The 24,847-nt window shown below is 42.7% G+C and overlaps 1 protein-coding gene across 1 annotated transcript in view; it reads left to right on the top strand.

Moving 5' to 3' along the window:
• LOC139277486 (cadherin-4-like) overlaps positions 1 to 24,847 on the top strand; it is a 636,199-nt gene that overhangs the window by 452,261 nt on the left and 159,091 nt on the right. The window lies entirely within an intron of this gene.

The raw sequence follows: 24,847 nt of genomic DNA, 5'->3' as shown, positions 1-24,847 counted from the left end.
CCTATGCAGCAAGACAGGGCGAAGTAATATGGAGTCAGAAACAGATGGTAGAAAGGTAAAAAGCAATGTGGAAGGCCAAGTAAACAAAGGCTAGAAACAAAAAGGGCCACACTACATCATAATTCTAAAAGGACAAAGGGTGTTAAAAAAACAAGCCTGAAGGCTTTGTGTCTTAATGCAAGGAGTATCCGTAATAAAGTGGATGAATTAACTGTGCAAATAGATGTTAACAGATATGATGTGATTGGGATTACAGAGACGTGGCTCCAGGATGATCAGGGCTGGGAACTCAACATCCAAAGATATTCAACATTTGGGAAGAATAGAATAAAAGGAAAAGGAGATGGGGTAGCATTGCTGGTTAAGGAGGAGATTAATGCAATAGTTAGGAAGGACATTAGCTTGGATGATGTGGAATCTATATGGGTAGAGCTGCAGAACACCAAAGGGCAAAAATCGTGAGTGGGAGTTGTGTACAGACCTCCAAACAGGAAAAGGTGCAGCAGTTATCATGGGTGACTTTAATATGCATATAGATTGGGCTAACCAAACTGGAAGCAATATGGTGGAGGAGGATTTCCTGGAGTGCATAAGGGATGGTTTTCGAGACCAATGTGTCGAGGAACCAACTAGGGGGGAGGCCATCTTAGACTGGGTGTTGTGTAATGAGAGAGGATTAATTAGCAATCTCGTTTTGCGAGGCCCCTTGGGGAAGAGTGACCATAATATGGTGGAATTCTGCATTAGGATGGAGAATGAAACAGTTAATTCAAAGACCATGGTCCAGAACTTAACGAAGGGTAACTTTGAAGGTATGAGGCGTGAATTGGCTAGGATAGATTGGCGAATGATACTTAAGGGGTTGACAATCGCAGACGTTTAGAGACCGCATGGATGAACTACAACAAAATTGTACATCCCTGTCTAGCGTAAAAATATAAGAGGGAAGGTGGCTCAACCGTGGCTATCAAGGGAAATCAGGGATAGTATTAAAGCCAAGGAAGTGGCATACAAATTGGCCAGAAATAGCAGTGAACCCGGGGACTGGGAGAAATTTAGAACTCAGCAGAGGAGGACAAAGGGTTTGATTAGGGCAGGGAAAATGGAGTACGAGAAGAAGCTTGCAGGGAACATTAAGACGGATTGCAAAGGTTTCTATAGATATGTAAAGAGAAAAAGGTTAGTAAAGACAACCGTAGGTCCCCTGCAGTCAGAATCAGGGGAAGTCATAACAGGGAACAAAGAAATGGCAGACCAATTGAACAAGTACTTTGGTTCGGTATTCACTAAGGAGGACACAAACAACCTTCTGGATATAAAAGGGGTCAGAGGATCTAGTAAGAAGGAGGAACTGAGGGAAATCCTTATTAGTCGGGAAATTGTGTTGGGGAAATTGATGGGATTGAAGGCCGATAAATCCCCAGGGCCTGATGGTCTGCATCCCAGAGTACTTAAGGAGGTGGCCTTGGACATAGCGGATGCATTGACAGTCATTTTCCAACATTCCATAGACTCTGGATCAGTTCCCATGGAGTGGAAGGTAGCCAATGTAACCCCACTTTTAAAAAAAGGAGGGAGAGAGAAAACAGGGAATTATAGACCGGTCAGCCTGACATCGGTAGTGGGTAAAATGATGGAATCAATTATTAAGGATGTCATAGCAGCGCACTTGGAAAGAGGTGACATGATAGGTCCAAGTCAGCATGGATTTGTGAAAGGGAAATCATGCTTGACAAATCTTCTGGAATTTTTTTAGGGTGTTTCCAGTAGAGTGGACAAGGGAGAACCAGTTAAAGTGGTGTATTTGGACTTTCAGAAGGCTTTTGACAAGGTCCTACACAAGAGATTAATGTGTAAAGTTAAAGCACATGGGATTGGGTGTGCTGACGTGGATTGAGAACTGGTTGTCAGACAGGAAGCAAAGAGTAGGAATAAATGGGGACTTTTCAGAATGGCAGGCAGTGACTAGTGGGGTACCGCAAGGTTCTGTGCTGGGGCCCCAGCTGTTTACATTGTACATTAATGATTTAGACGAGGGGATTAAATGTAGTATCTCCAAATTTGCGGTTGACACTAAGTTGTGTGGCAGTGTGAGCTGCGAGGAGGATGCTATGAGGCTGCAGAGTGACTTGGATAGGTTAGGTGAGTGGGCAAATGCAAGGCAGATGAAGTATAATGTGGATAAATGTGAGGTTATCCACTTTGGTTGTAAAAACAGAGAGACAGACTATTATCTGAATGGTGACAGGTTAGGAAAGGGGGAAGTGCAATGAGACCTGGGTGTCATGGTACATCAGTCATTGAAGGTTGGCATGCAGGTACAGCAGGCGGTTAAGAAAGCAAATAGAATGTTGGTCTTCATAGCGAGGGGATTTGAGTACAGGGGCAGGGAGGTGTTACTACAGTTGTACAGGGCCTTGGTGAGGCTACACCTGGAGTATTGTGTACAGTTTTGGTCTCCTAACTTGAGGAAGGACATTCTTGCTATTGAGGGAGTGCAGCGAAGGTTCACCAGACTGATTCCCGGGATGGCGGGACTGACCTATCAAGAAAGACTGGATCAACTGGGCTTGTATTCACTGGAGTTCAGAAGAATGAGATGGGATCTCGTAGAAATGTTTAAAATTCTGACGGGTTTAGACAGGTTAGATGCAGAAAGAATGTTCCCAATGTTGGGGAAGTCCAGAACCAGGGGTCACAGTCTAAGGATAAGGGGTAAGCCATTTAGGACCGAGATGAGGAGAAACTTCTTCACCCAGAGAGTTGTGAACCTGTGGAATTCTCTACCCCAGAAAGTTGTTGAGGCCAATTCACTAAATATATTCAAAAAGGAGTTAGATGAAGTCCTTACTACTAGGGGGATCAAGGGGTATGGCGAGAAAGCAGGAATGGGGTGCTGAAGTTGCATGTTCAGCCATGAACTCATTGAATGGCGGTGCAGGCTAGAAGGGCCGAATGGCCTACTCCTGCACCTATTTCCTATGTTTTTTTCTATGTTGTTTCGTGCCACACTCTCTGTGCCCCATATCCCACTCTGGAGTGCTCCTTGCCCGACTGGAAGCCAAGCCTGGCAAAATCTGGCAAAACAATACTGTGCACGCTGTGGAGACAAAATTCCATTAGCATGTGGGGAAATCTGAACTTCGGAGTTTCCTGACACAAACTAGGAATTTCTGTTTTGCTGGCCTAGCAATCAGGGCAGTTTTGCTGGTCAGTACGCTCAATGGAAAAAGGCTACTCGCTGCCCAATGGTGGTTGTGGGGCCCATCTTGGGAATCGGGCTCAGTGTCCTGCACTGGATCCTCTAAGTGAAAGGTAAGATGTGAATTTTTTTTTGAGTATCAGTCCCTTTGCAGAAGCGGCTAAGGGGCACTTTGCTGTCCTTGCCTCCCAGAGCCCAGAATTCTGCAGCCTCGTGGAAAGTGCCTGTCGTGGTGCAGGTACCAGTCAGGGACATGTCAATTAGGTGACGTCACTGTGAATTTGCAGACATAATTGCCAGGATTAAAAACCCGAAAATGCTGGAAATACTCAGCAGCTCAGGCAGCATCTGTGGAAAGAGAAACAGGTAATGTTTTCAGGTCGTTGACTTTTCGTCCGAACAAGAAAACGTTTGAGATATAACCGGTTTTAATCAAGTGCAGAGGCAGGGAAAGGGAGGAGGGGAGGAAAGAACAAAAGGAAAGGTCTTTGATCGGGTGTAAGGCAAAAGGAGATGGTAATTGGCCAAGTAAATAAACAAACGATGTATCTGGAGGAGTTATAGATGGGAACAGCAGAATTATAAACAGCTGCCATCTGAAAAAATGGGGGCAGAGGTTATGATCTGAAATTGTTGAACTCGATGTTGGGTCCAGAATGCTGTAAGGTATCTAATTGAAAGATGAGGTGCTGTTCCTGAAGCTTATGTTGGAACGTCATTGGAACAGTGTAGGAGGCCGAGGACCGAGCGGTCGGTCACTTGCTTAAAACTTGTTGTCTCTTGCATTTTCTCTTTTTTTATTTCTAACCTCCAGCATAGCATGCACAGTATTTTGCTTTTGTACAATTGCCAGGATTGTTGGTCTGTGGCTTTGCTGAGCCACATAGTGGAAGATTGTGATTAAAAAAAATCATGATTCCTCTTATTTATTGTGTGGAAATTGCAGGTTATTGTGGTTATAAATTGGTGTTATCTCACCCAGATAGTTAAATTGCTTTAAAATAGCTTATACAGTTGTCACAGTGATACAGATAGCAATCTTCATCTCCTCAGCCCAGATCATGCTGGCACACTCCTCCCTTGCCCCAATTAAAATTGGCAGCTTTCTCTAATTCCCCCTCAGGTGATACTGGCATTCACATCCCCCCTTAGTTCATAGTGATACTCTTCAGCACCATTCCACCTTCGACATGATGGTGCTGCTGCTCTGGGAGATGGAACACTGCTGCACACTGGTTGGACTTCGAATAAAACTACTGCCAGAACTCCTGCCCACAGCGAGCAGCTGAAAGCCATCACTCAGAGTAGCAGTCGGATAAAAGCCAGGAGAGGAGCTGGGTGAATGTGGAGTTGTAAATGGTATATTGGCGATGCCAGAGCAGATTTTTGTCCCACTATGTAGGCACGGGCCTCGAACTTAATTTACTAACTTGAGCCTAATGGTGAGGCCGGAGCTGCAAAAAAAACAACTTTTATTTATATAGCGCCTTTAATGTAGTAAAACGTCCCAAAGCGCTTCACAGCAGTGTTATAAGACAAATAAATTTGACTTCGAGCCACATAAGAAGAAATTACGGCAGATGACAAAAGCTTGGTCAAAGAGGTAGGTTTTAAGGAGCATCATAAAGGAGGAAAGAGAAGCCGGAGAGGTTTACGAAGGGAGTTCCAGAGCTTAGGGCCTTCATAGCTGAAGGCACAGCCATCCATGGTTAAGTAGTTATAATCAGGGATACTCGAGGGCAGAATTTGAGGAGCGCAGACATCTCGAGAGGTTGTGAGGCTGAAAGGGATTACAAAGATAGGAAGGGGCGAGGCCATGGAGGGATTTGTAAACGGATTGAGAATTTAGAATTTTAAAATGCTTAACTGGGAGCCAATGTCGGTCAGCGAGCATAAGGGTGATGGGTGATTGGGACTTGGTGCGAGTTAGGACACGGGCTGCCAAGTTTTGGATGACCTCAAGTTTACATTGGGTAGAATGTGGGAGGCCAGCCAGGAGTAGTCAAGTCTAGAGGTAAAAAAGGCATGGATGAGGGCTTCAGCAGCACATGAGCTGAGGCGGAGGCAGGAATGTTACGGGTGGGAAATAAGCGGATTTAGTTAAGGCCACGGATATGTGGCCGGAAGCTCATTTCAGGGGCAAACATGACTTTTATTGCCCCTGATATTGAGCAACAGGCCTCATTTCCAAGTAGTAAGCGAGCTGTGAAGACTAAGTGGCAATATGATGGGCGGTGCACTTCCAGCTTATAATGAGCATGTGCTTCATGCCTGCCATATTGGAGGATTGGGTCGCTGAGTGCTGCATGGATTTCCTGTCCTCCTTAACTTCAGATTGGACTAATTTCTCATTTTAAAGCAATCCATTCTTTTTTCAGTAATGACCAAGTAACATCCCTCCCAACATTAAACAGGCAGAAAATATACAGGTTAGAAATTGAAATGTGATTGATCAAAGAAAGTCTGGTTAATTTAGGAACTCTTATAATCTTGATCAAAATATACAAAGCCTCGTAGATTTACTGAAGTTTTTTGTGCTTCATTATCCAGCCTGTGTTGGCATTTAATATTTATGTACTTCATTTTTAAGACATGTAAAACTTAGCAATTTCACAGCTGAAATATGTGAACAGTCATTTCCGGAACTAGTGTTTAATTTTTGAGCAAGTGAAGGATTATGAGATGAAGATTGGAAAATGAAGTTTGGTCTGAATCCTACTGAAGTTGATTAAGGAACTTGCAATCTGTTTTTATGTCGCTTTTGTGGAAAATAATAAATAAATGAAATGGAACTCAAAGATTAGAATTTAGGCAAAAACACACTCTTCTATTTTTGCAGGAAGACTCAAAGCTCAAATGTGTATTTGTTATGTGTATGTTAATATCATATTGCTTATGTGTATATAGTTATGTCATTTATTTGCATATTATTATAGATTCTAGAAAGTCACAATTTCTCAAAGGGTGTTTGCCCTGTACAATGAAGCCCGAGTTGATTGTGTGTTTGGAGTACAAACTATATGCAGTGAACACTTGAATGAATTAATGGACCTTTGAAACTGCTAATCTGATGGTCGTTTATTGAAAGGTTAGTTAAACATCCCATTACTTGGCATCTCCCAGAGTTTAGTCATTGTGTGTGGTACTTCAGGCTCTAGCCTCTGTTATAAATCGACAGCTTCAGTCACTATACTACACTGCTGCTGAAAGCATCGCTGGGCAAACAGCACCAATAAAGTAAATGAGACCAAACCGCCTCTCTCGGGTCTGAGGTTTCTCTGAAAAGGTGATTTGATGGGTTCCTCCAGAGGCAGCACCTCCACTAATGGCAGTATCATAGGCAGTCCCTTGGGATCGAGGAAGACATGCTTGCACTCCTAAAGTGAGTTCTTTGGTGGTTGAATAGACCAACAGGAGAGCCACAGACCTTGTCACAGGTGGGACAGATATTTGTCGGGGGAAGAGGGGGGAGGCACTGATTTACCACACGCTCCTTCCGCTGCCTGCGCCTGACCTCTTCACGCTCGCAGCGTTGAGATTCGAAGAGCTCACCGCCCTCCCGATGCACTTTCTCTACCTCGGGCGGTCTTCGGCCAGGGTCTCCCAGGCGTCAGTGGTGATGTCGCACTTCACCAGGGAGGCTGTAAAGGTGACCATAATATGGTAGAATTCTTCATTAAGGTGGAGAGTGACAGTTAATTCAGAGACTAGGGTCCTGAACTTAAAGAAAGGAAACTTTAACGGAATGAGACGTGCATTGGCTAGGATAGACTGGCGAATGATACTTAAAGGGTTGACGGTGGATAGCCAATGGCAGACATTTAAAGATCACATGGATGAACTACAACAATTGTACATCTCTGTGTGGCGTAAAACTAAAAAAGGGAAGGTGGCTCAACCGTGGCTAACGAGGGAAATTAGGGAAAGTGTTAAATCTAAGGAAGAGGCATATAAATTGGCCAGAAAAAGCAGCAAACCTGAGGACTGGAAGAAAATTAGAATTCAGCAGAGGAGGACTAAATGTTTAATTAGGAAGGAGAAAATAGAGTATGAGAGTAAGCTTGCTGGGAACATAAAAACTGACTGCAAAAGCTTCTATAGATATGTGAAGAGAATAAGATTAGTGAAAACAAACGTAGGTCCCTTGCAGTCAGAATCTTGTGAATTCATAATGGGGAACAAGGAAATAGCAGACCAATTGAACAAATACTTTGGTTCTGTCTTCACGAAGGAAGACACAAATAACCTCCCGAAAATATTAGGGGAACAAGTGTTATATATGTGGACTTGTATTTACACTGTATAGCCACCAGAGGGCTCACCCCCTGGAGTTCCAAGGGATCCCATAATTCTTTGGGAGCACAGCTATTTGAGGAGGTTTCACAGATTGGAGAGGCACTCTGGAGACCTGCAATAAAAGACTAAGGTCACACTTTACTTTGAGCTCTCTGTGTTCAGTCTGACTCTTTCTCCAAACACAACACCGAGGATCTAGCGAGAAGGGGGAACGGAGGGAAATCCTTATTAGTCAGGAAATGGTGTTAGGGAAATTGAAGGGACTGAAGGCAGATAAATCCTCAGAGCCTGATAGTCTGCATCCCAGAGTACTTAAGGAAGTGGTCCTAGAAATAGTAGATGCATCCCATGGACTCTGGATCAGTTCTTATGGATTAGAGGGTAGCTAATGTAACCCCACTTTTTAAAAAAGGAAGGAGAGAAAACAGGGAATTATAGACCGGTTTGCCTGATGGTGGGGAAAATGCTGGAGTCAATTATTCAAGATGTAATAGCAGCGCATTTGGAAAGCAGTGACAGGATCGGTCCAAGTCAACATGGATTTATGAAAGGGAAATCATGCTTGACAAATCTTCTGGAATTTTTTGAGGATGTAACTAGTAGAGTGGACAAGGGACAACCAGTAAATGCGATGTATTTGGACTTTCAAAAGGCTTTTGACAAGGTCCCACACTAGAAATTAGTGTGCAAAATTAAGGCACATGGTATTAGGGGTAATGTATTGACATGGATAGAGAAATGGTTGGCAGACAGGAAGCAAAGAGTGGGAATAAATGGGTCCTTTTCAGAATGGCAGGCAGTGACTAGTGGGGTGCCGCAGGGTTCAGTGCTGGGACCCCAGCTATTTCCAATATACATTAATGATTTAGACGAAGGAATTGAATGTAATATCTCCAAGTTTGCAGATGACACTAAGCTGGGTGGCAGTGTGAGCTGCGAGGAGGATGCAAAGAGGCTGCAGGGAGACTTGGACAGGTTAGGTGAATGAGCAAATGCATGGCAGATGCAATATAATGTGGATAAGTGTGAGGTTATCCACTTTGGTGGCAAAAACACGAAGGCAGAATATTATCTGAATGGTGACAGATCAGGAAAAGGGGAGGTGCAACAAGACCTGGGTGTCATAGTACATCAGTCATTGAAGGTAGGCATGCAGGTACAGCAGGCAGTAAAGAAAGCAAATGGCATGCTGGCCTTCATAGCGAGGGGATTTGAGTATAGGAGCAGGGAGGTCTTGCTGCAGTTGTACAGGGCCTTGGTGAGACCACACCTTGAATATTGTGTGCAGTTTTGGTCTCCTAATCTGAGGAAGGATGTGTTTGCTATTGAGGGAGTGCAGCGAAGGTTCACCAGACTGATTCCTGGGATGGCAGGACTGACCTATGAGGAAAGACTGGATCGGCTAGGCTGAAACTCACTGGAATTTAGAAGAATGAGAGGGGATCTCATAGAAACGTATAAAATTCTGACGGGACTGGACAGGTTAGATGCAGGAAGAATGTTCCCGATGTTGGGGAAGTCCAGAACCAGGAGACACAGTCTAAGGATAAGGGGTAAGCCATATAGGACTGAGATGAGGAGAAACATTCTCACCCAGAGAGTTGTGAACCTGTGGAATTCTCTGCCACAGAAAGTTGTTGAGTCCAGTTCATTGGACATATTCAAAAGGGAGTTAGACATGGCCCTTACGGCTAAAGAGATCGGGGGTATGGAGAGAAGGCTGAGGTGGGGTACTGAGGTTGAATGATCAGCCATGATCATATTGAATGGCGGAGCAGGCTCGAAGGGCTGAATGGCCTGCTCCTGCAACTATTTTCTAAGTTTCTATGTGTCCTTGTAATGTTTCCGCTGCCCACCTTTGGCTCGTTTGCCATGAAGGAGCTCCGCATAGAGCAGTTGCTTCGGGGGCCTTGTGTCTGGCATGTGAACTAAGTGGCCTGCACAGCGAAGCTGATCGAATGTGGTTAGTATTTCAATGCTGGGGATGTTAGCCTGGGCGAGGACACTAATGTCCTCCCAGGGGATTTGCAGGATCTTGCTGAGACATCGTTGCTGATACATCTCCAGCAACTTAATGGAGGCATGTGAAAAAGGAACGGCAGTAATCATGGGGGATTTTAACCTACATATCGATTGGTCAAATCAAATCGCACAGGGTAGCCTGGAGGAGAAATTCATAGAATACGTACGGGATTGTTTTTTCGAACAGTATGTTACAGAACCTACAAGGGAGCAAGCTATCTTAGATCTGGTCCTGTGTAATGAAACAGGAATAATAAACGATCTCCGAATAAAATATCCTCTCGGAATGAGTGATCACAGTATGGTTGAATTTGTAATACAGATTGAGGGTGAGGAAGTAGTGTCTCAAACGAGCGTACTCTGCTTAAACAAAGGGGACTACAGTGGGATGAGGGCAGAGTTAGCTAAAGTAGACTGGGAACACAGACTAAACGGTGGCACAATTGAGGAACAGTGGAGGACTTTTAAGGAGCTCTTTCATAGTGCTCAACAAAAATATATTCCAGTGAAAAAGAAGGGCGGTAAGAGAAGGGATAGCCAGCCGTGGATAACCAAGGAAATAAAGGAGAGTATCAAATTAAAAACCAATGCGTATAAGGTGGCCAAGGTTAGTGGGAAACTAGAAGATTGGGAAAATTTTAAACGACAGCAAAGAATGACTAAGAAAGCAATAAAAAAAAGGAAAGATAGATTACGAAAGTAAACTTGCACAAAGCATAAAAACAGATAGTAAAAGCTTTTACCGATATATAAAACGGAAGAGAGTGACTAAAGTAAATGTTGGTCCCTTAGAAGATGAGAAGGGGGATTTATTCATGGGAAATGTGGAAATGGCTGAGACCTTAAACAATTATTTTGCTTCGGTCTTCACAGTGGAAGACACAAAAACCATGCCAAAAGTTGCTGGTCACGGGAATGTGGGAAGGGAGGACCTTGAGATAATCACTATCACCAGGGAGGCAGTGCTGGACAGGCTAATGGGACTCAAGGTAGACAAATCCCCTGGTCCTGATGAAATGCATCCCAGGGTATTAAAAGAGATGGCGGAAGTTATAGCAGATGCATTCGTTATAATCGACCAAAATTCTCTGGACTCTGGGGAGGTACCAGCGGATTGGAAAGCAGCTAATGTAACGCCTCTGTTTAAAAAAAAAAAAAAAAGGGGGCAGACAAAAGGCAGGTAACTATAGGCCGGTTAGTTTAACATCTGTAGTGGGGAAAATGCTTGAAGCTATCATTAAGGAAGAAATAACGGGACATCTAGATAGAAATAGTGCAATCAAGCAGACGCAACATGGATTCATGAAGGGGAAATCATGTTTAACTAATTTACTGGAATTCTTTGAGGATATAACGAGCATGGTGGATAGAGGTGTACCGATGGATGTGGTGTATTTAGATTTCCAAAAGGCATTCGATAAGGTGCCACACAAAAGGTTACTGCAGAAGACAAAGGTATGCGGAGTCAGAGGAAATGTATTAGCATGGATTGAGAATTGGCTGGCTAACAGAAAGCAGAGAGTCGGGATAAATGGATCCTTTTCGGGTTGGAAATCGGTGGTTAGTGGTGTGCCACAGGGATCGGTGCTGGGACCACAACTGTTTACAATATACATAGATGAACTGGAAGAGGGGACAGAGTGTAGTGTAACAAAATTTGCAGATGACACTAAGATTAGTGGGAAAGCGGGTTGTGTAGAGGACACAGAGAGGCTGCAAAGAGATTTAGATAGGTTAAGCGAATGGGCTAAGGTTTGGCAGATGGAATACAACGTCGGAAAATGTGAGGTCATCCACCTTGGGGGAAAAAACACAGTAAAAGGGAATATTATTTGAATGGGGAGAAATTACAACATGCTGCGGTGCAGAGGGACCAGGGGGTCCTTGTGCATGAATCCCAAAAAGTAGTTAGTTTGCAGGTGCAGCAGGTAATCAGGAAGGCGAATGGAATGTTGGCCTTCATTGCGAGAGGGATGGAGTACAAAAGCAGGGAGGTCCTCCTGCAACTGTATCGGGTATTGGTGAGACCGTACCTGGAGTACTGCGTGCAGTTTTGGTCACCTTACTTAAGGAAGGATATACTAGCTTTGGAGGGGGTACAGAGACGATTCACTCGGCTGATTCTGGAGATGAGGGGGTTACCTTATAATGATAGATTGAGTAGACTGGGTCTTTACTCGTTGGAGTTCAGAAGGATGAGGGGTGATCTTATAGAAACATTTAAAATAATGAAAGGGATAGACAAGATAGAGGCAGAGAGGTTGTTTCCACTGGTCGGGGAGACTAGAACTAGGGGGCACAGCCTCAAAATACGGGGGAGGCAATTTAAAACCGAGTTGAGAAGGAATTTCTTCTCCCAGAGGGTTGTGAATCTGTGGAATTCTCTGCCCAAGGAAGCAGTTGAGGCTAGCTCATTGAATGTATTCAAATCACAGATAGATAGATTTTTAACCAATAAGGGAATAAGGGTTATGGGGAGCGGGCGGGTAAGTGGAGCTGAGTCCACGGCCAGATCAACCATGATCTTTTTGAATGGTGGAGCAGGCTCGAGGGGCTCGATGGCCTACTCCTGTTCCTAATTCTTATGTTCTTATGTTCTTCTGGAAGTTGTTCAGGCCTCTGATCCATACAGGAGGGCGGGTATTACTACAGCCCTGTAGACTATGAGCTTGGTGGTAGGTTTAATGGCAGGATAAACATAGATGGCCATGTTTTACGTTGCCAATGATTTGGCACTCACTGGTCCATGTGCACCTTCATTGGGAACGTGCACATAAAGATACATTTTCAAGGCTGAACAGCAGGAATGAAGTCTGACAATTTTACTCCGGTGTCACAAACTGCTTGTGTATTTGTTTTCCTGTCTTGGCTACCTTGGAATCCAGCCCACGTTACATATGGTGCAGTTTCCCCAATACTGAAGATTCCGAGGTAACACTGCATAGCCACTTCTCAAATTGACCATTAATATTACAACTGCTGCTCGTCTCGCCGCTATTGCAAAACTAATTTAAATAGAACAGACTCTTTATTCTTTCATTTAAGTATGTTAGAAATCACTGAGCTATCAAAGTAAAATAGACCTCTATTCTGTGTCATTTCCACTGAAATCATTTTGCAATCCAATTATTTAATGGTTCAGTTGCTGGGCAGTATTACAGACTCAGTGACAGATGGACAGGAACAGCTGAATGAGCACTTTCAGGCTGCACATAAAGCAAGTGGAAAAATAAGTTGCATGCTTAAGAGGAAAGCACTATATTGTAGTGCAACTACAAGAACATTAATCTTTAGAATGCAATCTCCGAGGAAACAAAAATTGTTAAATGCAATCTGAGGAATGGAAAATTGTTGTACCATGGTTCGTGTTATAAAAATAGCTCTACCCTTATAGCATTAGAACTGTATTTAAACATACATCTACAGAAAATCTTTATTAATATTCTTATCTCAAAATCGCTTTCATTTATTATTAAGAATACAAAAAACATTCAGAGTAATGTGAACGTTTTGAGAATACCTCTCTTCCATTGGTTCCACTCTTGCCTATCTGATTCTAGTTAGAATGTCTCCAACAATGACTTCTTTTCCATTCTCCATATCATTTTCTCTGGTACTTTGAAAAGTGGTATCCTCAGCCCCTTTCTTCATCTGCATGCCCTCGGCAGCATTACCTGAAAACATGGGGTTATCTTTTCCATGTATGCTGATGATACCCAGCTCTGTCTCGACTCCTGCACAACATCTGTGTTCTCAGACTGCTTGACTGATGTCCAGTTTGGATAATTGGTAATATTCTTGAATCAAGCATTGGGAAGACCAAATCAGTCGTCTTCGGCCCACACCACAAACTCTGTACACTAGCCACCGATTCTATCCCATCTCTCTCCCACACTAGCCACCGATTCTATCCCATCTCTCTCCCACACTAGCCACCGATTCTATCCCATCTCTCTCCCCAACTACTGTCCCAAGTCTAAGCAGATTTTTCACAACTTCAGCATCCTATTACACCCGGAGCTGAAGTTTGAGTGAATCCATTGTCACCTCCAGAATCGACCATTCCAGTGCGCTCCCAGGCAGCCTCCAATCTTCCATCTTACATCAACTTCAGCTCATCCAAAGTTCTCTGTCTAACTGGCCTTTGGAGTCCTTGCTGTGCTCTCAGGTTTGCAAGACCTCTGTATAGTAGCCATAGTTATTCATGTCAGAATTCCATTTTCATATTTATCATAGGAACAGCAGTAGGCCATTCAGCCGCTCCCGCCTGTTCCACCATTCATTGAAATTATGGCTATTCTGCGATCTAACTCCTTTTCCCTTCCTTTGCCCCATATCCCTTAATACTTTTGGTTAACAAAACATTTACCAATTTCAGATTTAAAATTAACAATTGACCCAGCATCAATTGTCATTTGCAGAAGAGAGATCAAAACTTCTACCACCCTTTGCATGTAGAAGTGTTTCCTAACTTCACTCTTGAAAGGCCTGGCTCTCATTTTTTAGATCATGCCCACTGGTCCTAGACTCCCAGACCAGCAGAAATAGTTTCTCACTATCTACCCTATCTGTTCCCCTTAATATCTTGAAAACTTTGATCTAATCACCTCTTAGCCTTCTAAATTCCAAGGACTACAACCCTAGTTTGTGTAATCTCTCTTCCTAATTGTACCTTGGAGTCCAAGTATCATCCTGGTAAATCTACGCTGCCCTCCCTCCAAGGCCAATATATCTTCCTCAGGTATGGTGCCCAGAACTGCTCGCAGTATTCCAGGTGTGGTCTAACTAGGACTTTGTACAGCTGTAGCATAGTTTCAACCTCCTTGTCCTCTAGATATAAAGGCCAGAGTTCCATTTGATTATGCTCTGTATCTGTCCATGACATTTTAATCTATGTACATGGACCTACAAGTCTATTTTCGGACCCCAATGTTTCTAGCTTTTCATAGTTATAAAAGTAACCGGCAGAAGGATGCAAGTGAACTCTATCTGGATAAATTGGAGTGAAAGTTAACTTTTGTAAAACAGGAGGAAACATTACAGTGAGAGATTGTTACAACATAATCCAAGACCATCACAATGGGGGGGGGGGGAAAAAAGGGGGCTACATATGGGTTGTAGTTCTGTAGATGAATGATCCCTCAGTGCTACACTGAAGTGTGAGCTGAGATTATGTACTCTAGTCTCTGGAGTGGGGCTTCAACGCACAACCTTCTAACTCGGAGGCAAGAGTACTACCAATGAGCCAAAGCAGACACCTGATGCTAAACTGATTTATAGCATTCAAACAACTTTTGGATATTTACTAAAAGAAGAATGTAAATGAGTTTATGGGAAAAAATAAAACCAAAGATAAAACTGCGCATAATTAGCACCTGATGTGGGCTGAATTTAGAGCAGACAAGAGGAGCCAAATATCGACCTCCGGTGCTAACATGTCTAATTTTAACTTGAGGCAGGAATCATCAGTGAAGGATCCGAAGCAGGTGGTGAACCCATCCTGCCCCGGGAGTATGAGGCCCAGATAATTTTAACTGCTGGGCCTCAATTTCATGCAGCAACTCTGACCCTCGCCCAAAGCCAACGGAAATTGCATTAACGGCAAGGGGCAGGAGTCAAAATTGGTGGGTGATCAGGCTGCCACCGGGGACCCACGGATAAGCCAAGTAGGAATTGGGAGGGTTGGGGTCGGCAATTCCACAATCGGGGTGGGAGGCAGAAAGAGAGGGAATCTGGGACAAGAGAGGCCCAAGGTATCATCCTAGGCTACAAAGAACCTTTTTTTAAAAAAAATAATTAAAAAAATAAATGGAATGGAAATACCTAGGCCTGGATCCTCACTGCCGCAAGTTTTAATGGCAGGCCAGTGCTGAAGTCCCTCATCCCTGGTAGCATGAGTTATTTTATGAGGAGAGGTTGGAAAGGTTAGGACCGTTCACCTTGGAACAAAGAAGGTTAAGAGGTGAGCTAATGGAGGTTTTCAAGATGATGAAAGATTTTGATAGAGTAGATAGAGAAAAACTATTTCCTCTGGTGAGTGGGTGAATAACCAGAGGTCATAGATTTAAAATCATTGGCAAAAGATCTAGAGAAAAGATGAGGTGAAATATTTAAGTCAGAGAGTAGTCGGGATCTGAACGCTGTAGCTGAAAAGATGGTGGAAGCTGATTTCATAACTAATTGTAAAAGAGAGTTGGACAGGAAATTGAGGATAGGGAACTTACAAGGTTATGGACAAAAAGCAGGAACGTGAGACTGAGCAAGACTGCTCTTAGAGCCAGCACAGGTGCGACGGGCCGACTGTCCCCCTTCTGTGTTCTGTCTCTATGAACATCCTGGTAAACCTCCTCTGTACCCTTTCTAAGGCCTTTACATCTTTCCTGAAGTGTAGTACCAAAAATGATCAACCATCCTGGATCAAGGCCTTACGCACTTGGTCATCATCAGCTGCATCCAGTGCTCTTTCCTGCAGTTAAGTAGCTTTTCAAACAGCTGTACTATTTCAAAATCTTAAGTGACTGCTTCGTGCTTTAAGCAGGTGCTGCAAAGGATTATTGCAGCTAATGTTTCATTAGCTGATCTGCTGTACCGTACTGAACAAAAGGATCAAAACTGAATGATCAAGTCTGCCGTGGAACACTGAAATAGTGTAAGCAGCACTCCTTCATGTGTTTGTTTTACTATATTTTTATGTGTTTGTACAACATTTTTATACGTTTGGCTGAAGGAGTGGCCAGCCATACAGGTCAGAAAGATCCCAGGGCTGATCCTTGGTCTGTGTTCAATTTGCGGATTTCAGCTGAGGTTACTGAAGCGGTTCTATTGCTTTTCTCTCTATCTCTGTGTGAGTGTGTGCAGAATCAGTCAAGTTTCCCATCCCAAAAAGCTATCCTGATTACTGAAAGTGGGTATTAAAAACCAAAAATGCTGGAAATACTCAACTGGTCAGGCAGCACCTCTGGAGAGAGAAACAAAGTTAACATTTTAGGTTGATAACCTTTCATCAGAACTGGAAAAAGTTTGAGATGTAACAGGTTTTTAAGCAAGTGTTGGGGCAGGGAAAGGGGGAGGGGAGGAAAGAACAAAAGGGAAGGTCTGTGATAGGGTGGAAGGCAGGAGAGATTAAATGACAAAAGGGATGATGGTGCAAGGCAAAAGGAGATTCTCAATAATTCTATGTAAGAGGTGGGTCTAGAGGAGGTGGTAAATGAGAAGAATCACCACTAGCTGCCGTCGGAAAAATTGGGGCAGAGGTTATGATCTCTGTCCAATTCGAGTTCGGAAGGCTGAAAAGTGCTGAATCGAAAGATGAAGAGCTGTTCCTCAAGATTATGTTGAGCTTCATTGGAACAATGTCAGAGGCCGAGTACAGAGAGCTCCCATTCCCATGGCACCTTCCCACAACACCTGCCCTTTTACCTCCTCCCCACCGACCACGACCCTAATCACTCCTTCCAGGTGAAAAAGCGATTTACTTGTATTTCTTTTAATTTGGGATACTGTATTCGCTGCTCACAATGCGGGCTTCACTCTATTGGGGGGACCAAAGACAGATTGGGTGACCGCTTTGCGGAACACCTTTGGTACCATACACTAGAAATTAATTCATACTTTCAGGAGAGGAGGGGAGAAAGAAATTGGTGGAAAAAGATGAGAATTTTCAAAAATATGTTTTGATAGCTTATTAGAAACAATTTTCAGCAGCTAGGAAAGTAAAATCCATGGTAACTTTTCAGTGAATGAAACATAAGTCACAAAACAGTTGCCGCTGTTCTGTCTGTAATGTAGCCCTCGTGACAACTCGGCTTTGATAATATATCAATGTTTTTCCTCACCAACATTAAAATAAAATCAATTTTATAGACGACTTGAAAGTGAACATTAAATGGCCCCTTGGTGCCACTTCATGTGCATAATCAGTCTTAAAATGGATCCAGCACTACTTTTGTGGGAGCACTTAAAACACCTAATTGTAGTCAATTATGGTACTTCTAAAAGTGTGAAAATGGACCTTTGAATACTTTTTGAAAGCACTGAATGCGCTAAACAGCAAGTTTTTCCTTTTGTTTCAACATATAAAAGAATCCGATTTGCGTAATAGAAAGGACTTCCAATTACTTGCTGTCGGCTGGTTAGCAATTACAAACTGAATAAGGGTACATATAAAAATAGAAACCCATGTTGATTTTTATTTATATATGTTAACCTCCTGTTTTAATTATTCTCCTTTCTCTGACTCCCTGATTGAGAAGATGTTTTGTTTCCAGGCACGTGGAGTGTTACTCGTGACTCATTCTCCGAATTACATATTCCTCCCCCCACCTACCCACCCCCCCTCCCCCGGCAATGCCCCTGTAGGGAGATGATTAGGTGCCACTCTCCACCCCTCTCGGACCCTCGCAATGTGTCACGTTTTCATGGGCAGACTGAATTCAATCTATTTATTGAGAGAAAGTTTGGTGCCACTCAACATTTTACAAGTCAGCAACTCCCCAAAGTAGGGCCGACATCAGACAGTACTGTACAATCTGCTACACTGATGGAGCCAGAAAACCAGCAACGATTCAGATTGGAGCATTTATATGAGTTTGGTTTGATTGGAATCCAGGCTGGTTTAAGCCTTTGAAACCAATGGTGTGAGCTGTGTTTTTACCCTGCTTTAAGAATTAATCTTATACGCAGGTTTATTTACAGTGCATTTTTGAATTTTGGGTCAAGTAGGTTTATTTAATTTAGTATTTTTCTATTAAAAACAATTTGAAATGAACTTATACTCCTATTGTTGGAAGGACTTGCTCTGGTATAGAATTGCCTTGGGCTTTAACTGCTGGTGATATCATTACACCCCCAGACACCACAGAAACTGATGCAACTCTTGTGATTCATTTTAGTGGGTTCTTAAAAATGATTTGGTTTTATTGGAAACCACATAAAATCATTAGACAGCTGCACAGAATATGTTTGTTTCATCGGGATATAAAATGCTATAAATCATAGCGAGTTGGCAGCGTAATTACATCACTGGCATGCTTCGGGCATTTTCCAGGGCATACCAGGCTCTGCAGATCAGTGGCAGAATGGTCAGGAGAGTATGGCACTGAAAGTTTTATTATTTATGTCTTATTTTTAAATGCATTGAGCAGAAAATAAGAACAAACAAATTCTAACTTAAAAACTACAAAGCATAAAATTACATTTAGGTAGCACCTGGAGATGGCCCTCAAAGCACTTTACATCCAATGAATTGTGTTTGAAGTGTAATCCCTGTTGTCACAGGGGTAAATACAGCAGCCATTTTGTACACAGCAAGATCCCACAAACTATGATGAAGCAGATAATCGGTTTCTGGTGATGACTGATGGAGATTGGCCAGGACACCAGAAGAACTCCCTGCTCTTCTTCAAATAGTGTCATTGGATTCTTTACATCAAATGGTTTAACATCTCATCCAAAATATCTGTGACAATACGGCATTCCCACAGACATGCACTGAAGTATCTATTTGTATGATATGGATTCGGCCTTGAACCCTTAACCTTCTGACAGAGGCGGGAGTGCTAATGTTAGAGCCAAGTAGACACTCATTGAAGTTGTAGTGTAACAAATATGATAGCTTTTATTTAACTGACTAGAAAGTGGGAGAATATTTTGAAAGCTAACAGAATTGCCTAGTTCTTTGTCAAGTGAGGAGTAGAATCTAAATAAATTTCATTTTTGAGTTACAACTGTCAGTATCAGATACTCCCAGGAAAAGTCAAAGGAATCCAGAAAGTTTGACCATATTCGATGGATAGAACAGATCAGAATGAATTGGCAATGTCCCAGTCACCAATTTTGTTATTGCATCTGGACGATGAAATTGTTGTACCGGACTAGTAACAATGGGAGGGGAGTATGGTGCAATGTGCCTGATACAAGATACATAGTAGCATGCAGTTAAGTATCCACCACCTTAGTGTGCAGTGACCAAGTACGAATGGAGCACAATGTTCTGTGACTAGATAGAAGAGTGTGAGAGCCGGTGAGCATAAAATGGAGACATTTGCTCCCGTGACAGAGCCGGCAAGTTTGCGATTAGGGTATTTGGGGTTTTGACTGAGCAGTTTGCAGTGGATGTTTTTTGTCGGCTAGTCGGCCTGGTCAAGGGTAAACAAGATGAGTATCATGTTTACGAAGTTGACCATTTAGGATGATAGTGAGTTCATAAAGAGGCACTAGCATTGCATAAGTGAAAGACTGAAGACACAGTCTTTGTGATACTTGATTGAAGATGCCATTTCAGGCAGTATTTTGCCATAAGTTTCATACCATTAGTGAGTTTGGTTCCCAGGGTGGAAATGTCAGCAGAGATGAATTTATGCAATCTGGTCGCAGATGGGTAATTTATGTACAGATGAAAAAGGAGTGGTGCTAGAACTGATCCCTGGGGGGAGGCTATTGATTTGGTGTCTCCACAAGCTGGTGCAGTCCGCCACGTGCACTCTGACACATTGCCCTCCTAGTAGTAATTCACCCAAGCAGGTGGTCCAAGATAGGACTCTTGATATTTTTTGCCAGTATGCAGACAGTGGCATAGGCTATGGGTAGATCGAGGAAGCCAACACCAGTCTTAAGTTTTTTCTGAAAGCTATTTTCAGTAAAGATGGTTAGGGCAAGTAGTTTGCCATTAGTGCTGCAGCCATGGTGAAAACCAGCTGGAGTGTTATGCTGGAGAACCAGCCACTCGAGCATCTGGTAGCAAACACTTAGTGGGAGATTGGTCACTGGTTTGCAAGTAACTGCAGGTGCTTGCCTGGCTTAAGTAGGCCAACAATCTTTGCTCGGCCCTATACAGCTGGAATTCAGCCTTCAAGGACAACTTGAGTGAAGATAAGTGATAGCCACTTGCAAGCTTGTCGATCAAGGTTCTTCAAAACTTCATGGTATATATTATCATAGCTGCAGTAGCACCAGGCTTCATATTACGCAGCACAGAATGAGTTCTGATGGGGTAAAGACTGGCAAGGTGCCCTGGTTCAGGGTGTTTCATCGAATGTAGCATAATTCATCATGCACTTTCCATTTGAAGACATTGTTGCGGGAGCCTCATGCCACTTTTAAACAGGTGAGTGGCAATAGTGTTATCTGCGCAGAGGATCAGGTCTGCCTGGTGGGCGTTGAGCGACAGATGAGGCTCTAGCTTTTCTGACTCCAGCGAGTAAAATACATGTGTCAGGCTGTTGATGGTAGGGGATTTGGCGATGGTGGTGCCATTGTGGGTCAAGAGGAGAGGATTGGGCCATCTCTTGTTCGAGATGGTCAGTACATGGCATTTATGTGGTGCAGTTGTTACTTATCATTTGTCAGACCAAGCCCTGCGTGTTGTTCAGGTCCTGCTGTAGGCTAGCATGGGCTGATTAATGGGCTCATTATCCCAGGAGTTGAGAGTGAAGCTGAACACTGTGGATTGTCAGCAAACAACCCACTCCTGACCTTATGATGGAGGAAAGGTTATTGTTGAAGCAGCTGCAGATAGTTAGGCTGACTGTCATTGTCCAGGGTCACGCGAAGGTGAGATATCAGAGGGTGCCTGCACTTTCAGAACCACACCTAACTCGAATTCACTGAAGTCAAGAAAGGAGAGTTAAGTGCAGAAAAATCAGAGGAAAACAAAGACAAACACATACATGGATGCAATGAGATACCGACATGCAAACCAATACATAGACAAAATGGGTATTAAAATTTACATTTGTATGCAGTTTCTCTCTTTATAGCCCTCCCGCCTAAAAATGCTGCACTTGCAGTTCATGCAACTGATCTTAACTGTGCTGCAGTGAGAAATTCTCTCTCTCTCAATGTGTGTGATTTGACCTGTGCATTTTTTCTCTTGGTGTGTGTGTATACGTATGAGATTTCCATCGTCTGTTGGTGTCTGCATACGTGCAGATTCAACTGGGTTTGCTGGATTACAGTCGGGACTGGGAACCCTGGTCAGTTGTTTTTCAGGTTGCAGTTTTTAATGTGCAAACCTTGCTTCTTGCTTACAAAATATAGGCAATCAAATAAAAGAAAAGCAGGTGAAACACCTATTTTCTATGGTTCACAACAGTTTTGCATAAAGCAAATAAACTCCAATAATGGTGCAGATTTTGCTGGAGTGGGGCACTTCACAGCGTGCCCTGTCAATTAGACTTATTTGTGCATATTTAGCTGTTTAAAAACTTTGTCCACAAAGTTGCTGATAACGGCCAGAGAAGTTGATTGGCATAACAATTATCACATCGTTGAAAGGGTACTTACACTTAATTACTAGACTTGAATTTCTGTTGGGAGTTTAATGGGCAATTCATATGCAAATACAACTTCATGAAAATCACAGGGAGGTTAAGGATGAGATGTCGTTTTTGTGAAGCTTACAGCGGAGTGCTGCAAATTGTCCAGCAACTTGCGGCAACTCACAACTTATGGGTATTTTTTCCTCGCCGCAAGTTTACACGTTAATAAGAACATAAGAAATAGGAGCAGGAGTAGGTCATTTGGCCCCACGAGCCTGCTCCAACATTCAATAAGATTATGGCTCATTTGATCATGGACTCAGCTGGACTTCTCTGTCCATTCTCCATAACCCTTTATTACCTTATCGCTCAAAAACCTGTCATTCTCCACCTTAAATATATTCAGTGACCCAACCTCCACAACTCTCTGGGGCAGAAAATTCCATAGATTTACAACCCTCTGAAAGAAGAAATTCCTCCTCATCTCGGTTTTAAATGGGCGGCCCCTTATTCTGAATATCTTCCCTAGTTTTAGTTTTCCCTATGAGTGGAAATATCATCTCTGCATCCACCTTGTCAAGCTCCGTCATTATCTTATGTTTCGATAAGATCACCTCTCATTCTTCTGAACTCCAATGAGTATAGGCTCAACCTACCTTCATAAGTCAACCCCCTCATATCTGGAATCAACCAAGTGAACCTTCTCTAAACAGCCTCAAATGCAAGTATATCCTACCTTTAAATACGGAGATCAAAACTGTATGCAGTACTCTAGGTGTGGCCTTACCAATACCCTGTACAGTTGTAGGACTTCTCTGCTTTTATACTCTCTCCCCTTTGCAATAAAGGCCAACATTCCATTTGCCTTCCTGATTACTTGCTATACCTGCATACTAACTTTTTGTGCTTCATGCACAAGGACCCCTAGGTCTCTCTGTACTGCAGCACTTTTGCAATTTTTCTCCATTTAAATTATAATTTGCTTTTCTATTAGTTCTGCCAAAGTGGATAACCTCACATTTTCCCACGTTATACTCCATCTGCCAATGTTTTGCCCACTCACTTAGCCTGCCTATATCCCTTTGCAGATTTTTTTGTGTCCTCCTCACAACTTGCTTTACCACCCATCTTTGTGTCATCAGCAAACTTGGCTACATTACACTCGGTCCCTTCATCCTAGTCATGAATATAGATTGTAAATAGTTGAGGCCTCAGCACTGATCGCTGCAGCACCCCACTAGTTACTGTTTACCAACTGGAAAATGACTATTTATCCCGATACTCTGTTTTCTGTTAGTTAACCAATCCTCTATCCATGCTAATATATTACCCCCAACCCCATGAACTCTTATCTTGTGGATAATGGAAGGCATTGTTCAGATGCCATTATTTTTTCAACAAAACCTGTGCCATTGTTTGAGAGATGTAAATAAGTTTGTTGGTGCATTGTCAGGGAGAATTGAACAGCAGTGCTGCATCATGAAGCATTCAAAGGATTGATTTAAATGGTAATATAGGCTATGAATGTGTAACAAACTGGATCCACACAAGCACAAAATAAAACAGAGAAGGGTGGTATAATTAGTTTTCTTTCCTATTAATGGCTCAGAAATCCCGGCCTCCTCGAGTCCGTACGGAGTGTCTACAGACCCGGGAAGGCATCGCAAAAGCATGTTTTCAGCGCACAATGCACATGCGCTGAAAACCGGCTTTTCCAATCTGTCAAGTTTCTGGCTTGACAGATCCTCCGCATCTCGGGAGCGAGGACATTTGCATGGGCAAGATTTGCGGTATTTACCCATATCTTGCCCAGCAAATGTCCTGAAAACTCTTGCATCTGATAAAAGCAGGCGCATAGCCTACTTTTACAGGCATAAGAGTTTAAAACACACAAAAACATAATAAAATAAAATTTTAAAAACATATTTTATTGTTAAAAACCCTCCCTACTATGGTAAGTTTATTTTAAATCTTAATTAAAAAAACGTTAAAATAAACCACAAATATTTTTTTATGACAAATAACTTTCACTTAAATTAATGTTAAATATGTAGTGCATTTTTTTTTTTGTGTTTTGGGTGTTGGGGGAGGGGGGGGTTCTCAATCAGAATAATGGGAACTCCAACTTATGGACTTCCCATTATTATGAATGAGAATATACTATAGCTGATTGGCTGCGCAGAGCCATGTGACTGTAGCTCCAGCCCTGCGCACGTCCCGACGAGCACGTGCTGCAACGCGCAGTCAGTGGAGGCCTTGGGACTGAGATCTCGCGTGGCATCTTTGGTAAGTGCGCATCTTTTTTCTCTTTTTTAGCCGATCGCCTGCGGGAAGCAGCTGACCGGTATTTCTAGGCCAATGTTTTTTTTAGATTAAGTTCTCTATAGTTGTACTTTCTTTATGTGCCTGTTTTATACAAGCAGTAGTGGCAGGAGACAAAAAAATCCCATCAATCTGGGCTAGACCAAGGTCACCGAGGAGGAGACCAGAAACTTTGCCATATGGACGGAGGAGAAATTCAGGTCTTTATCTATGGTTCTGCAACTCTCTTATGAAAATGTAGTTACAAGGACAATTATTAGGGAAGTGTATTCTTTTTGTACGGCAACATCTTCATCTTCTAAAGGACAGAGGGTCCAATATATTTTGAGTATTAGATACTGAACAACTATTGTAGACAAAAGTATATTTTAATACTGAAAGTATTTTGTTGTAGACTAATTATAAATTCTCATATCACAAAGCATTATATGCTCATTTTCATTTATTAAGACAATGTGTTATCTAACTCTGATCTTCCAGACTACATTTTAATATATATTGCACATTTTAAAAATGTGAGCAAGAATATTTGTGCTGATCAAGATGAGAAATATTCATCCTAGAAAATTGAGATTTTTGCATAATTTATATCCAGTTTTAGCATTGACCTCTCCAAAGTATTGAACATGTTCAGTGCAACAGTCCTTTTACTTTGCCCCAGGACCATGCCTTGAACTCTTCCTCAAAAATGCATTCCCTGCTGGATCATTGTGAATTTTTCTTTACAAGATGAAGCAGCCTTTGGTGT

Source organism: Pristiophorus japonicus, chromosome 12 (genome assembly GCF_044704955.1).
Source record: "Pristiophorus japonicus isolate sPriJap1 chromosome 12, sPriJap1.hap1, whole genome shotgun sequence".
NCBI classification, from domain to species: domain Eukaryota; kingdom Metazoa; phylum Chordata; class Chondrichthyes; family Pristiophoridae; genus Pristiophorus; species Pristiophorus japonicus.
Note: the sequence above shows the minus strand (reverse complement) of the source record. Positions and strands in the feature narration are given on the sequence as shown.